General features: G+C 33.6%; 1 pseudogene; it reads left to right on the top strand.

The window, feature by feature from the left end:
* The first annotated feature begins 6,062 nt into the window (after positions 1-6,062).
* Positions 6,063-6,827, top strand: LOC147538136 (uncharacterized; annotated as a pseudogene).
* Positions 6,828-14,349: the final 7,522 nt, after the last annotated feature.

Below are 14,349 nucleotides of genomic sequence, written 5' to 3'. Positions count from 1 at the left end.
ATAAGAGACCTTATAATCCATACTTCTCTGAGACCAATGACTTTGGAGGCAGGTATTATCCTAGTGTGTATGGGGGGAGTTATTCTCAAGAGTCTTTATCTAGTTACACATGTGAGCCGCATTATGAATAGAATCTCGAAGATGTATCCAATTAGAGTCCAAGAGTCATCTTATTGAGATGATGTCACAATTTATAGAGACACAAACTCAAAGGAACCAAGACTTAGATCAAGGTCTTCAAGGTCTGAAACATCAATTAGAGAAGATTGAGTCTAAGTTGCTTGTTGACGAGGGATGGGTTTTACCACCCCCAAACTCCAAAGGGTACTAGGTACGATGGCGAGGCTAATACGTCTAACCTTAGTACCAAGTTAAATGTCGAAAAAGCTATTGAAAGCACCAATGACGTTTGTGCCTCTTTTCCTCGACCCTTATCGTCTCACCATGATAAGACTACACTAGACTTTGATGTTCAGGATGATGACTCTATGATCAAATTTATGGACCACGCGATTTATGGTCCCTGAGCCTATTGCCTTACCCTTAGAGTCTAGTTCGACCTTCCACATGATCTCAGAGTCGGTTGTTGATCCCTTTTGGGACATTTCGGATGTTTTCCCTAGCATGTCTAGGGACTTAGTGGATATTCTATCCACTAAGCTTGAGGATGACTTTTTGCCTTCAACTGACCTCATGACCCTTCACTTGTGTATCGACTTTTTTTATGACTTTTTAGTCGTCGCTTCTAGTATTTTTGCTTACTTCGTGGATCGTGTATCCACTAATTAAGTTTGGGGATGACTAATTTTCGTTTGTCGGCTCACGTGCATTTCTTAGCTTGTACATAGTTGTGAGACGATTACCATTTGTATATAGCTTTCTTTGGGTTGACCCCCAAATCTTCTGTCTTTTACTTTATGATCGTTAGGCCGATTAAGATGGGCCTTGATGTTTGTGGGTAACATCCATGAAAACCCTCCACGAGACATAACTCGTGCTCTTGTGTAAAAACAAGAGAATCAAAGGCTAATTGCATAGCTCAGTGCAATCATGTATACTCGCGTTAGTGGTAGATTTATAAATGGTCATGTTTTTATATGCTTCATTCTCATGATATGTGATGATATTTTAGGAGCATTTCTTACTTGTTCTACTTCTCAAGCATGTCTCGTTCCAAGTATGGGGATGACGGTGAGCTTGCCATCAACTTGGAACCTGTTTATACATGAGTCTTGGTAGTATCATCATTTATCTCGATCATTCGATTTTGGTAATATCCCTCCACTCTTCTCTTCAAATTGATGTCCTTCTTAATCTTTTGGTGAGTGGTATGCTTAGAACATTGAGGACAACATTAGTTTTAAGTTTGAAAATGCGAGATATGACCATAACCAATGCATAACCATGGGTTTTAAAGACAAAAGGGTTTAAATTAGCCAAAATTTGAAAATTTTGAACATTTTGAGTAAATTTGCATGTGATTGTAGTGATACTTTTAAGAATGTTGATGCATATGTATCGAGTTGATGATTTTAGTGATTGCTAATGACCTTTGAATGAAAGTCGAGTCTTTTAATTAGTGTTTGTGTTGTACTATAGGAGTGACATCTTAGTGAAGAAGAAACATCTCTAGGAGACCTAGAGTAGTCATTAGTGGAGACTTAACCCATGTGAGTGCTTAAAGCCTAAATTGCATTTCGAGTGTATTCTTCTGCGCTAGCTCCGAGTATAATGAAGAGCTCAAAGCCTAATTCTCTACCTTTTGTTAGAAACTTAAAGGCCTTTTATAGGCTTACAAATAGTCATTTCCTAAACTTTGAATACCGAATAGATAACTTTTAATATATATTTAAACTCAATCCAATACCCATTATGGATAACTACTATAAAAGATAAATCCTAATAAGTACATAAACTAAATAAGATACCCATTATAGATAACTACTATAGAACAAGCTATTATCGAAAATATCTCTAGCCACTGGGTTGGCCACGGTTCCTTATCAATGATACTGATAGTAATCCAGACAATATGATGATATGTTTGTCGGAAAATAAAAGTTCTTGATGCTTATTTAAAATTGAGATAATTAACGCCAAATCAGAAGAGATACAGATGAAGTGTTTAATGAAACTACAAACAGAGGTTCACACCTTTTTTGTTACTTATACTTCGGCCAAAGGCACTGTACGAATATTTGAAATCGACAATTTCAGTCCACCTATTCGTTCTTAGAGTTTGTTCCCAACTTATCTCAAATGCAAACACAATAATTGTAATAAGTAGGTATGGGTGTTTAATACTCTTGTCACTATTAAGGGGTTTGCCCTTCATAATCACTATGTGATTATAAAAAACCTAATGGACTTGGCTATTATATATAAAGAACAAGAGGAATAAGAACAAGTATAAATCTCTCAATGAAGTTGCAAAGGAGGTGAAACTTATATTATGGATGAAGAATTCTTAAAGAGGTGTCTGATAGCAAGTTTTGAGGCATCACTCTGCATGGGTACTTACCCATTATGGTGAAGAGGACCAAATGGGTCGGTAAACTGCAAAAATTCTCAAATCGAAGTGATTGCTCTTGGAGTTTTGGTGTTAATATTTTAGAGCATCTCCAATGCAACACTCAAACTCTAAAACTTGGAGTCCCAGATAGTATATTTTAGAGTTTTTGCCTAAAAACCATCTCAAATGCAAAACTTAACAAGGATCTCTAAAATGAAGTGGCGATGGTTATTTTAGAGACCCAATTTAGAGTGTCTCTTAAGGATTTCTAAGTGCCAACTCACCAATTTAACATAATTTCTTTTCAATAAAAATTAGGAGAATTAATTTTTTTTTGAAGAAAAATAATATAAAAAGTCTCTTCACCGTATCCCCCTTTCATCCCCGATTTCTCTCCATTCAAAAGCATAAGAAAAACTTTTTCTTCTTTACCACGAAGGAGCAACTTCTTCCCTCTTCAAAATCTGTTAAAGGAATTCTCCCACTTTCTTCATCACCAATTCTTTCCTTTCATCTCTTCAAAACTTCTGATTAAATCTCTCTCTCCCTCTCTCTCTCACGCGACATTTGTAAAGCAAGTCGCTAGATTTAAGAAATAAGTTCCGAAGCTTCGACTCTCAGGTCCGATTTTTTTTGGAACCCTAATCAGTTCAATTTGTTTATGTTCTCAATATTATATGACTTCTTTTGTTCTTGCAAGTTATTTTCTTCAAAAACTTAATCGATGTTTTCAAATTTTAATCGGTTTCTGGACAAACCTAAGTCGATTTCTTAATTTATAGTTCTATAGCTTCTTTATGTTGTGTTAGTAGAAGTGAAATTAATGAAATTTTTAGTTCTTAATGTGGTGGCTATTTGGATATAGGAAATTTGACATATCTTTATCCTTCCATCAATCAATTAACTGGAACAATACCAGAAGATATAGGAAAACTAAATAATCTGGCTTACCTTTTCTATACTATAATTAACTCACTGGCCAAATACCTCAAATTATCGGTCATCTTCCATCTATGAAACAAATTTGTCTCTTCATGAACAAAAATAATGGAAGCTTACATCAAGAATAGGGTCTTTTAAATTTTACAAAATTTGAAACTTTCGAAATATGAGAAATAGTCTCAGTGGAAGCTTGCCAGAAGATCTCTGCAATTATAAATTGATTGAAATTGTTGTTCATACAAGCAACCTCAGTGGTGAATTTCCCAAATCACTTGTGAATTGCAATGGTTTATACTAGAAGTAGTATTAATGAAATTTATAGCCCTTAATGTGGTGGGTATTTGGATAAATGGGTGATTCTTTATTAGTTAAGTAAAATGCATATTTCAGGTACATGTTATTATATGGGTTATTTCCCAAATGACCCCCTACTTTATGACCAGCTTCTCGCGTAGTCCCATAGTTTATCGAAAATACCCAGATCGCCCCTTTCTACCGTTAACATCAAATGTCCTCTTCTCCCAAAGCCCTTTCTTTAATTCTTTCAAATCAGATATTTCTCTCTCTAAAAACTCAATCTCTCTCATTATCTCTTTCTCTTTGTCTTTCTGAGATTTTCTCTCTCTAACACCATTGAAAAAGAGCTTCTTTGATCTCTAGTTCAGAGCAAGAAAACCCTTCTAGTTCGTAGGTAAAAAAAATTGATGTCTGAATTTTGGTAAATTCTTTTGAAGTTTAGTTCAGAAATTGATCAGATCTATCGACGGCTAAAATCAGTAAACTTCTTCTTGCTATTGGAACATCTTGATTGTACAAAGTTAATATGAGTCCATGAGATGCACCATCATGATCATCATCAAACTATAACAAATTTCATTAAAACCTAATCCTAAATGCCATATTGAGTTGAATCAAAAATCTCATTTTGATTCTAAGAAGAAAAGTTAAAAATGTTCATGAGCATCTCATATACAAGAATAAAAGGCTTTAAAATAAACCAGCATCAAGTAACTTCTTTTATTAACATCTCTATTTTTTTTCTTGTTAATGGTACTCTCTTTCTCTCTCTAGAGGAGATATACTACTATTTTTTTAGCAGATTATTCTCATCAATGGCGGAAATAGTAGAACTATTTTCTATTGATCATCAGATCGGATAAAACCCATTTCGCAGTTTTTTTAATTTGTTTCTGGGGTTCTATTGTTTTCGTGAAATTTGAAGATGCAAATTGCTTTGGAGCAAAGTAATAAAAGAATCGAAGGGGGTTCTTCATAATTAATTCGTCAATTATCTTCTAATCCAATTTTGATTATCTAGAATCAACTATGAGTGTTGAATAATAATCAGGGAATAACGGGAGTAAGAATTGAAGAAAGGAAAATTGTGATTCTTGTAGTTCTTCATCAATAAGGAGGAATACTGATTCATCATGAAGAAATTGCTAAAAAAAAATCAGGAGATTTAAACCCTTTAGAAAATGATAAAGTAAGAAAATCAAGAATAGAGAGAGATAGAGAGTTATTATTTCTTTCACTAGAAAATGAGCTTCGAGATTTAAACCCTTTAATAGCAGTGAAAATCAATTAGGTAATTTTCACCTAAACAACTGAGAATTTGTGGGCATCCGTTAAGATGAGTTAATATTTCTTTCTAGAAAGAGATGGAAAGAAACAAAGAAAGTTTATTTTGAACTATAAAAGTTCTAGAGAGAGAAAGTCACAAGAAATAAGGGTATTTAATTTTTCATCATTAAATGAGCCTTGGGAAGACACACCTTCACGGAAGGGTAATATTGGAATGACATTAACGACATTATAACGGAAAAGACGAATAGGGGGACATATGGGTAATTTCGATAGACTAAGAGGCTACGCGGGAAGCTGGTCATAAACTAGGGGGCCATTTGGGAAATAACCCTTATTATATCACCATTCACTTGTTGCATCTTAGTAATCCATATGGGGTTTGTTCTACTATCTTGTTGACTTGATGTATGATCTTGTGATATGCTGGCAAAGATTCAAAGTAAATAAGAAATTGATAATTTTCTACATATGTTTTGGGTTTGATTTGTATGAAATAAGTATGTGAATCTTCAATTTGTTCATAAGATATCTACGTAATGAATAAGAATAACTTTGTTGACAGGTACATGTGGGTGTCTGATGACGTCATCTACTTCAACGTCGAAGTTTGATATTTCTTCTTGTACTGATGGTGTATAGTTCTTCTAATTTCACACAACATTTGTTAGATTATATGTGTGATAGCCCAAGATCCAAGACATTACGCAAAGTGTCGCAGAAGCAATTGCAATCTCTATGCAACCGTTATGGGCGACTACTATGACGCGGAATAAACATTCGCATGGAGGGTCTACTATGAGCAGACGTTATATTCGTCGTAATAGAGTCTCGCCATAAAATAATAATTAAAGACTACTTCAAAGGTGAGGACTCGAAATACACATGTGAACATTTTCGTCGTCGTTTCTGAATGGATATCAATCTTTTGAATCAAATTTTAGATGCAGTTGGAAAAAATAATGAATACTTTACTCAAAAAGTTGATGCAGTTGGGAAGAAGGGGCTAAGTCCACTTCAAAAAATGATAGCAGCAATTCGCATGCTTGCATATGGGTGTTCAGCTGATATTCTTGATGAATATGTACAAATTGGCGAAAAACACTACACTTGAAAGTCTTCCACATTTCTGTGATTCTATGATTAAAATTTTTGAAGAACACTAATTGGGAAAATCAAACGAAGACGATACTAAAATGTTTCTTAAACAAGGAGAAGATAGAGGTTTCCTAGGTATGCTTGGTAGTCTTGATTGTGTGCACTGGCATTGGAAGATGTGTCCTACAACGTTGCATGGTACACAAACAAATGGTTTCAAAAAAGTTCTTATACTTACTTTCGAGGTTGTTGCATCACAAAGTTTATGGATTTGGCATGCATACTTTGGCATGGCAGGTACACACAACGACATCCCAGTTCTTGATAGATCTCCATTATTCGATGATATTGTACACGGAGTTGCTCCATCATGTAATTTTGAAGTAGAAGGCAATAGTTATAATATGGAATATTATCTGACGGATGGAATTTATATAGAATATGCTATTGTAATTCAAACTATTTCTCATCCATGTAATGTCAAAGAGAAGTTATTTGCTAGATAACAAGAAGCTATAAGAAAAGATGTGGAACGTGCATTTAGTGTGTTGCAAAGCAGCTGTCATATTATCAAAGGACCGTGTCGAATGTGGAAGGTGGAGGATCTTATAATATTGTGAAGACATGTATCATTTTGCATAATATGATCATTGAAGGTGGGCATCATCAAGGAATCGACCCCGAAGATTAGGAGCCGCCTACAAATGAAAATGTTACCCATGTTGAGTTACAACATGATTCAAATATGATTCATACAAAAGGTGTTTGAAGAACCTTTCTTCAAGACTCGTTGCATCTCGAAGCTTGGTAAGGAATGTGAGAATACCATCGAAGCAATGATCGTATTAAAAGAGGAAAATGAAGAAGGAATAAGAAAAGAAAAGGATATTAGAAGTATAGTAGTGTTACTGAAAAATATACTTGCTGCATTAGTGACAATGGAAGAGATGAAGACAAGTTCTACTTGTAATCAGTTTTCATGAGTTTGGTAGAATCTAATAACCATAAGCAAAAATCTAACCTAATTGAATGTTAGGATGTAATCATATTCAATTATCCCTTTTTATATATAAATAACATTGATATTTCTCCACTTTTTGTATCAAGAACAAACTTAATAAAACTAAAAAGTTGTCGATATTCATTTTCATCTCAATCTACTCATGTATTCCGAAGTACTAAGAGGTAAAAGAAAAATGATTAAAAAAAGTCAACAAAAAGATGAACAAATCCAGTAAAAGAACAATCAAATACAAAACCAACCCGATTAAAATCTTAACAAAATTACGGAAGAAGTTGATGGTACCTGAGATGATTCCCACTTTGAGATTAACACAGCAAATGGGATAAAAATTAAATTTCTTCCTTCAACAAGAAAACCCTAGCTACTTGTTATTCTCCCTTCTGAAACAAAGAAAATAAGAGCAACAAATCTGAATAAACCCTAGAATAATCTGCTTGTAGACATCTACAGAGAATCCAGAAGGAAAACTTACCAAAATCAATGCCTTTTGTTGACCGATTTTATTCCCTTTCACAGAGTTTTATTCACGAAGTTGTGTTCTCGACCCGCCTAAACACTACTCGATTTTTTCTTTTTAGGCGGGTTTAGTTTTATAAGTTTTGTTTTGATTTTGTGTAATTTTAAATTGGACAAATGAATGCGACATAAGTACAGATTTTATATTTAGAGTGTTGCATTAGAGATGCTCTTAGCTGCTTGGACTGATTAAATTGGTCCAACTGGCTTAAATTCCAGTTATTGGAGATTTAAACCTCAACGGACTTTCTGATACAATCAATGGCTTATCCTCATAGTAATGTTGTTGATGTTCTTTTTGAATCTGCTCATCATCAATGGAGTCCAACCATGATAATTATAGCTAGCAACAATGGTGAATTCACAGGGAATAAATAAGGAGACCAACTGCACCATCCAAATTTTCTTCACCATTGTTGATGCTTCTCAGTAGGAAAGATAAACCATATCTGCTAAAAGTGGTCAAACACGCGTTGGTGGCAAAAGTTGTGTTCCATATCCAATTTGAAGAGGGACAATTCTGCCTAATCTATTACTTGAGGTCAACTCCAACTGGAGATAATCGATCCAATAACAACTCCGAGGGAAGTTTCTTGTTTCCTATATAATACATGCTTTATTAATTAATTTATGGAACTTTTCAAACATTTGGGGGTTTCGCCTCGACAAATGCTTTTCAAGTTCTTATAGCTATTAGGTTGGGAGGATTAACACACAAATAGTGTGAAAATAACTCGACTGATGTTCAACAAAATGCCTGATAAGGACATTGCTCCCTTTAAATCCAATAATTGTTGAAACTCTATCACTTTGTCGCTTTAGCGACCAAAGAACATGACTCAAGCCAAGGATCCCGGCTTTAATATCACCATGAAAAAGAAAGCTTTACAACTTTATAGAAACCAACATGTGAAGGAACGCAATGCGGGCCAAGCTAGTTGGAGGCTCTGAAAACTGAGCGATCAAACACCCCTCTTGTTCAATTAAGCATAACATTAGAATTATTTTATACTATAATGCTGACAACTACTGAAAGCTGACTCAATGTTTGGCACGACTTAAGGCTAATAAGTTAGAAAAAAAATTCTCATTATCGAATAATGGTATCGAAAATAAACAACAAGGGAGTCTCTTATATCTCCCTCAATGAAAAGAGCTTGTGGCCAACACTTCCTTTAAAATTCTTACGTATAAGGTGTTTTATGTCTGCCTCATTAACTCTTGACATACCATGTTAGAATGGTGCTATGCAGGACACTGTAACAAGAAAAAAATGAATAACTCTGACAAAAGGCAAGACCGAACTCTTCAGTTATAACTAAATTCTTCGAATAAAGGTCTAATCTCAAAAGAACGAAGCAAGTGCTTAAGAAACATGGAGTAACTCTTACTCATATTGGTTATGCTTCTCTAACTTGATAATTAGTTCATTATTTTCACTAAAAATAAAATTAAGAGGGTGGATATATATATGTGTGTGTGTGTGTGTGTGTGTGTGTGTGTGTGTGTGTGTGTGTGTGTGTGTGTGTGTGTGTGTGTGTGTGTGTGTGTGTGTGTGTGTGTGTGTGTGTGATACACACATCAATGATATCCTATTTGCTTGCTAGACATGAAATATACGATATTGCACTCAAAACAATGGCAATTAGGAATAAACCTATGCATGGAAGCGCATCGACGAAATGTTTGAAAAAAACCTTTAATTGTTATAAACTGTATTAACTTGAAGTATGAATAGACAATGATTGCTAGTATAAACCAAACGTGCTACATGTTTATGTTGGAATTTTTGGACATATATTAATAAAATTAATATTATAAAAGTTAAAAGAGATTTGTAGTAGTTGTGACTATTCACAATAATAGTTTTAATTCAAATTTATTTACTAATAGTTATCTTTTGCAGAAGATATAACCTTTCATTATAGATGTCTTTTGATTTCTATAAATAGTGTTTCTCAAATCTGACTTGCTTGATCAACATATATCAAAAGTGTAGAGAATTTGAGAGATAAGTAAATATTATATTAGCTTTTCTGCCAACAAATATCTTTACCATAATCATCATGTTCTTATGCTCCTATCGTGGAATCTTCATTAATTACGTGGTGCAATTTCACAAAGGTTTGTCACCTATTGGGAAGCAATTTGCCTAGTAACCTTCAAGTAATCTCGATGAGAGGGGGCAAATAATGTTTTAAGGAAAGTGTACCTAGTACACATTTCAAGCCTCTAATATCCACACCTCTTGTTTGTTTATTGAAGACAATAATTTTTCTAACAATCTTAAAGCATTATGTTGGAGTTGGAGATAGAGACTATTTCGATTATCATAAATTTGAATGGTTTGTAGAGGATGCTTGGAAGTGTTTATTTTGGGTTAAATCATTTTGAGTGTTTTAGTCGAATGATTTAGAAATCTGTGAAGAAGAAACTACTTCTTCCAAGTTATTAGTTAATTTGCACCAAACTCTGAGATGTTTCAGAGGAAGATAACAACGCACATCAATCGGGTAAGTTCTTTTCCTAATCTTTTTTATTATTCTAAAGATAATGTGGTATTTTCGTAAAAGCCAGCCTCACTTTATCATCGGAGTCTCTTCTTACCATTTATAAAGAAACCTATAAATTTAAGTTTTTCAACACGAAGAGATATCGAGTGCTGTCATGAGAAATGAGTAGTCAGACAAAAGTAAATCAATAGTTTGCATCTTTATTATATGTAGGATGAATAAGGAGTATGTATACTTGTTTGCCCTCTGTGTGTAGTTATGAACAAAATGCTTTATACTGCCTGATTTATTATACAATAGTTGTTAGCATTATTTGTTTTACTCTATACATGCGTTTTATGAGTAACGGATTCCTAAAGTTAAAACTACCATGTGCTTTCTGCTTTCTTAGAATGTGACGGCTGGAGTGTTGAAAAATAAATTTCATTTATATTATAAATGTTATTTCAAACCAATACTCAATAGATGCATGATATTTCTTCAAAGTTAAACTTGCATTTAAAGGAAGAAATTAATGGGTGTATCCATCTCAGACACGGTTACTGCTGAGATTTTGTATCCCCTCTACTCTTTTATATGGAAATTATTTGCTGATTTATCTCATCATATGTGACATGCCTGATGTAGAATGATTTGTATTCCGAGAATGAGATAAAAAGAACAACATTATAAAATGTTGTATGTGAAACTGAATACAACATGAGATGTTAATTTATAGTGGGGGTTAGAAAGTTAATCGTCATGTTTTGAACTACGGTTCTTGAGGAATCTAGATGAACAGAAGAAAATAATAGTGCAGGTTAATATAATTTTTATAAGATATTCCATATGAGATTAATTTCTCATAATATTGAGATTGTATCCAATTTTCAGTAGTTTGATATTAGCGTAATCAATCTGATATTGTGAGTTGTGATTAATTGAAGCCATGAGTCTATATATGTAGTGCAAAATTGTGTAAGTTGTTGATATGTATAAATTAATTTCTGAATTGGATATCAATGTTGTTTTTCCTGTCAAACCTAGATATGAATGTCATTTAATTTTTGTGGTAAAAAAAACGGGTTTTTAACTTCTATGAGAGGTTTGACAGAAACTATAATGATCTCTGTTATTATATTGTAAGGCAAAGGCAATTTTCTCAGTTGCGAAATAAGAAAATTGGGATAATGGTTCATTATAAGTAAATGTGAGTTTATCCCTAGAGGTAAATTTGTTTGTATAAAATATGTAGCATAAATGTATCAAAACAGTGGGGTTTGATAAAATTTGTGTAAGATATTTGACACGATTACGTTTCTCATAACATTAAACAATTACGTTTCTCATAGCATTAAAAACGTATTACGAAAGTACTAACATTCTTGATATTAGGGCGGCCGACCTAATATCGAGGGAAGGATGTTAGTAATTAATGTTACATTTGATATTCTTTACATCTCTGATTTCGGAAAAGAGAGAATACCAAACAAATACTCAAAGTGTGGGGGTATTTGGAATCTTTTTGTTATGTGAAACTCGTTATCAATTTCTAGCATCGATGTTCATCTAAATATGATTATGCATATAGAGGAAATAATGAGAAGATTAGACATGGTCTATAATATTAAACGTGAAATACTTAACATGATGGAATTATAGTTTATTATATTTGAGATCATTTAGTAAATCGATTTACTAAACCTCTGACGAGAGGTACGTTATAATTTACATCTAGAGAGATGGGGTTGAAACTCTTTACATAAAAGTCATCATTGACGGCAACCCAATCTAACACTAGGAAATGACTAGTCTTAGATTCAATGGGTAACAACAAGTCGTTGATAAGTGACTAATTTCAACACTTAAAATTTATATCTGACCCTATCTAGGATGATAAGTGTTGGTTGCTACGAGCTGAGGTTGAGTTTAAAACTCTTAATGTAGTTCAGTCAAAGACAAGTATCTCTAAATTAGCAAAGATACTGAAAGAACTTCAACTATGTGAACTTAGGGGTGGCGCCGCCTCTCACTAGATTTAGAGTTTATCTAAGGATAGTTCATGAAACCAAGAAGCACATGGCCATATAAGTGCTAAGCGAGAAAAGTGTGGAGCAAAAGAACAAATGTATTGTGTGTGGTGTAACCGGTTTTTTATCACGAGGAATAACTGGTTCAAAGCTACAAGCTACTTGAAATTTTGATAAAACTCCGTGCACTTACACTAAGGTATGGTTCAAATCGAAAGATACCATACTTTGTGCACTAATACTACTATCTTTACTTTCGCAAAAGATATTTTATTAATAACTGTCCAAGTGGGGGATTGTTGGAATTTTTGGACATATATTAATAAAATAAATATTATAAAAGTTAAAAGAGATTTGTAGTAGTTGTGACTATTCACAATAATAGTTTTAATTCAAATTTATTTACTAATAGTTATCTTTTGGAGAAGATATAACCTTTCATTATAGATGTCTTTTGATTTATATAAATAGTGTTTCTCAAATCTGACTTGTGTGATCAACATATATCAAAAGTGTAGAGATTTTGAGAGAAAAGTAATTATTATATTAGCTTTTCTGCCAACAAATATCTTTGCCATAATCATCATGTTCTTATGCTCCTGTCGTGGAATCTTCACTAATTACTTGATGCAATTTCATAAAGGTTTGTCATATCTTGGGAAGCAATTTGCCTGGTAACCTTCAAGTAATCTCGATGAGAGGGGACAAATAATGTTTTAAGGAAAATGTACCTAGTACACGTTTCAAGCCTCTAATCTCCACACCTCTTATTTGTTTATTGAAGATAATAATTTTTCTAACAGTATATTGTTAGTATAATGTATGCTAAAAATCCTAAAAGAGTGACTGTATTCAAAACAAGTTTCGCAAAAATTCTTTGGTGCCACATGAACATAAACGCTTCAAGCTTGGAACAGACTTGAATTAAATAAGACTTACTCTGAATGATTGAGTACTCATGTATCATTTAAACCATACTGGTATTCCACGAATTAAAAAGTGTAAGCAAATGTTTACCATGTTAACTTTGCTTGAAATGAAGCAAGTGATACGTCAACGATACAAATGGATTAACACACCCTGACATACGATTCTGTGTCGTTTTGTCTAAAGCAATATAATGATCTTCATGTTGTTAACAAAATTAACAACTCCTGGAAGTTAGAAATGATTGTTGCAAGTTGTCTATGACAGGTACATAGGACAAAGCAGTTCAAATTGGCGAACTCAAAGAGACTACTAAATGTCTTGATAAAGTAAAAAATAGGATAAGCCCAATCACCATCCAACTCCGACCGAAGAGCTCTAAACTATCAAAATCAAGGAACACAAAACTCAAAAGAGGTTGAAGGAAACACCTTTCCTCGACCGGAGAATGCAGAATACTTGAAGAAAGCCTTGGCAAAAGGACCCAAAGAGGGCCAATAAATATGAGTAATGGCTTCAGATTTTGTAAAATATGGTGGAAAAATATAATAAAAGAAATTGGGTTGAACGTCAAATTTAAAAAGAATTAGTAAAAAGAAATAGTAATGTTTTGTTCAATTAAAAACCTACCTTTTGTAGTTAAAATCCAAACATGTGTATTTTGTTGCAACCTTTTTAAGCCGTTGCAACTTGCAACCTTTTTTACGAGCAGTTGCAACTTGCAACCCCTTTGCAACCAGTTACAACTTTTTTTACAAAACAGGTGCAACCCTCTTATAAACAGTTGCACCCCTCTTGCAAACAGTTGCAACCCTCTTGCAAACAGTTGCAACTTTCTTGTAAATAGTTGCAAATCTCTTGCAAATAGTTGCAAATTACGAAAAGGGAGATTTTATAGGGCCTCCTCATTTTTGTTAAAAGGCCTCCCCTCAGTGATAATTTAACAAGTAAAATAGTTCATGGGGGGGCCTTTTAACAAAATTGGGGAGGCCTTATAAAACTTCCCTTACGAAAATAATGAGGGAATTGAAGACTAGAAAAATTGAGTGATCATTTTTCACCTAAACAAAAAATTTATTGGGATTTTTGACCAGATTTATAGGTGACGAGTGTATAACCCTTGACCGGTGAGCACGAACAACTCTATAACTTAACTATTAGAGATAAATTTGGTAAATGTAATCTTAGCCATTAAACATAGGGGTGAGTTCTAAAAAAAATATA

The sequence above is a fragment of the Eschscholzia californica genome, unplaced genomic scaffold (assembly GCF_041429995.1).
Source record: "Eschscholzia californica isolate CP2 unplaced genomic scaffold, dmEscCali1.0.p SCAF_5, whole genome shotgun sequence".
Lineage (NCBI taxonomy): Eukaryota > Viridiplantae > Streptophyta > Magnoliopsida > Ranunculales > Papaveraceae > Eschscholzia > Eschscholzia californica.
The sequence above is the reverse complement of the archived record's forward strand: the minus strand, read 5'-3'. Positions and strand labels throughout refer to the sequence as shown.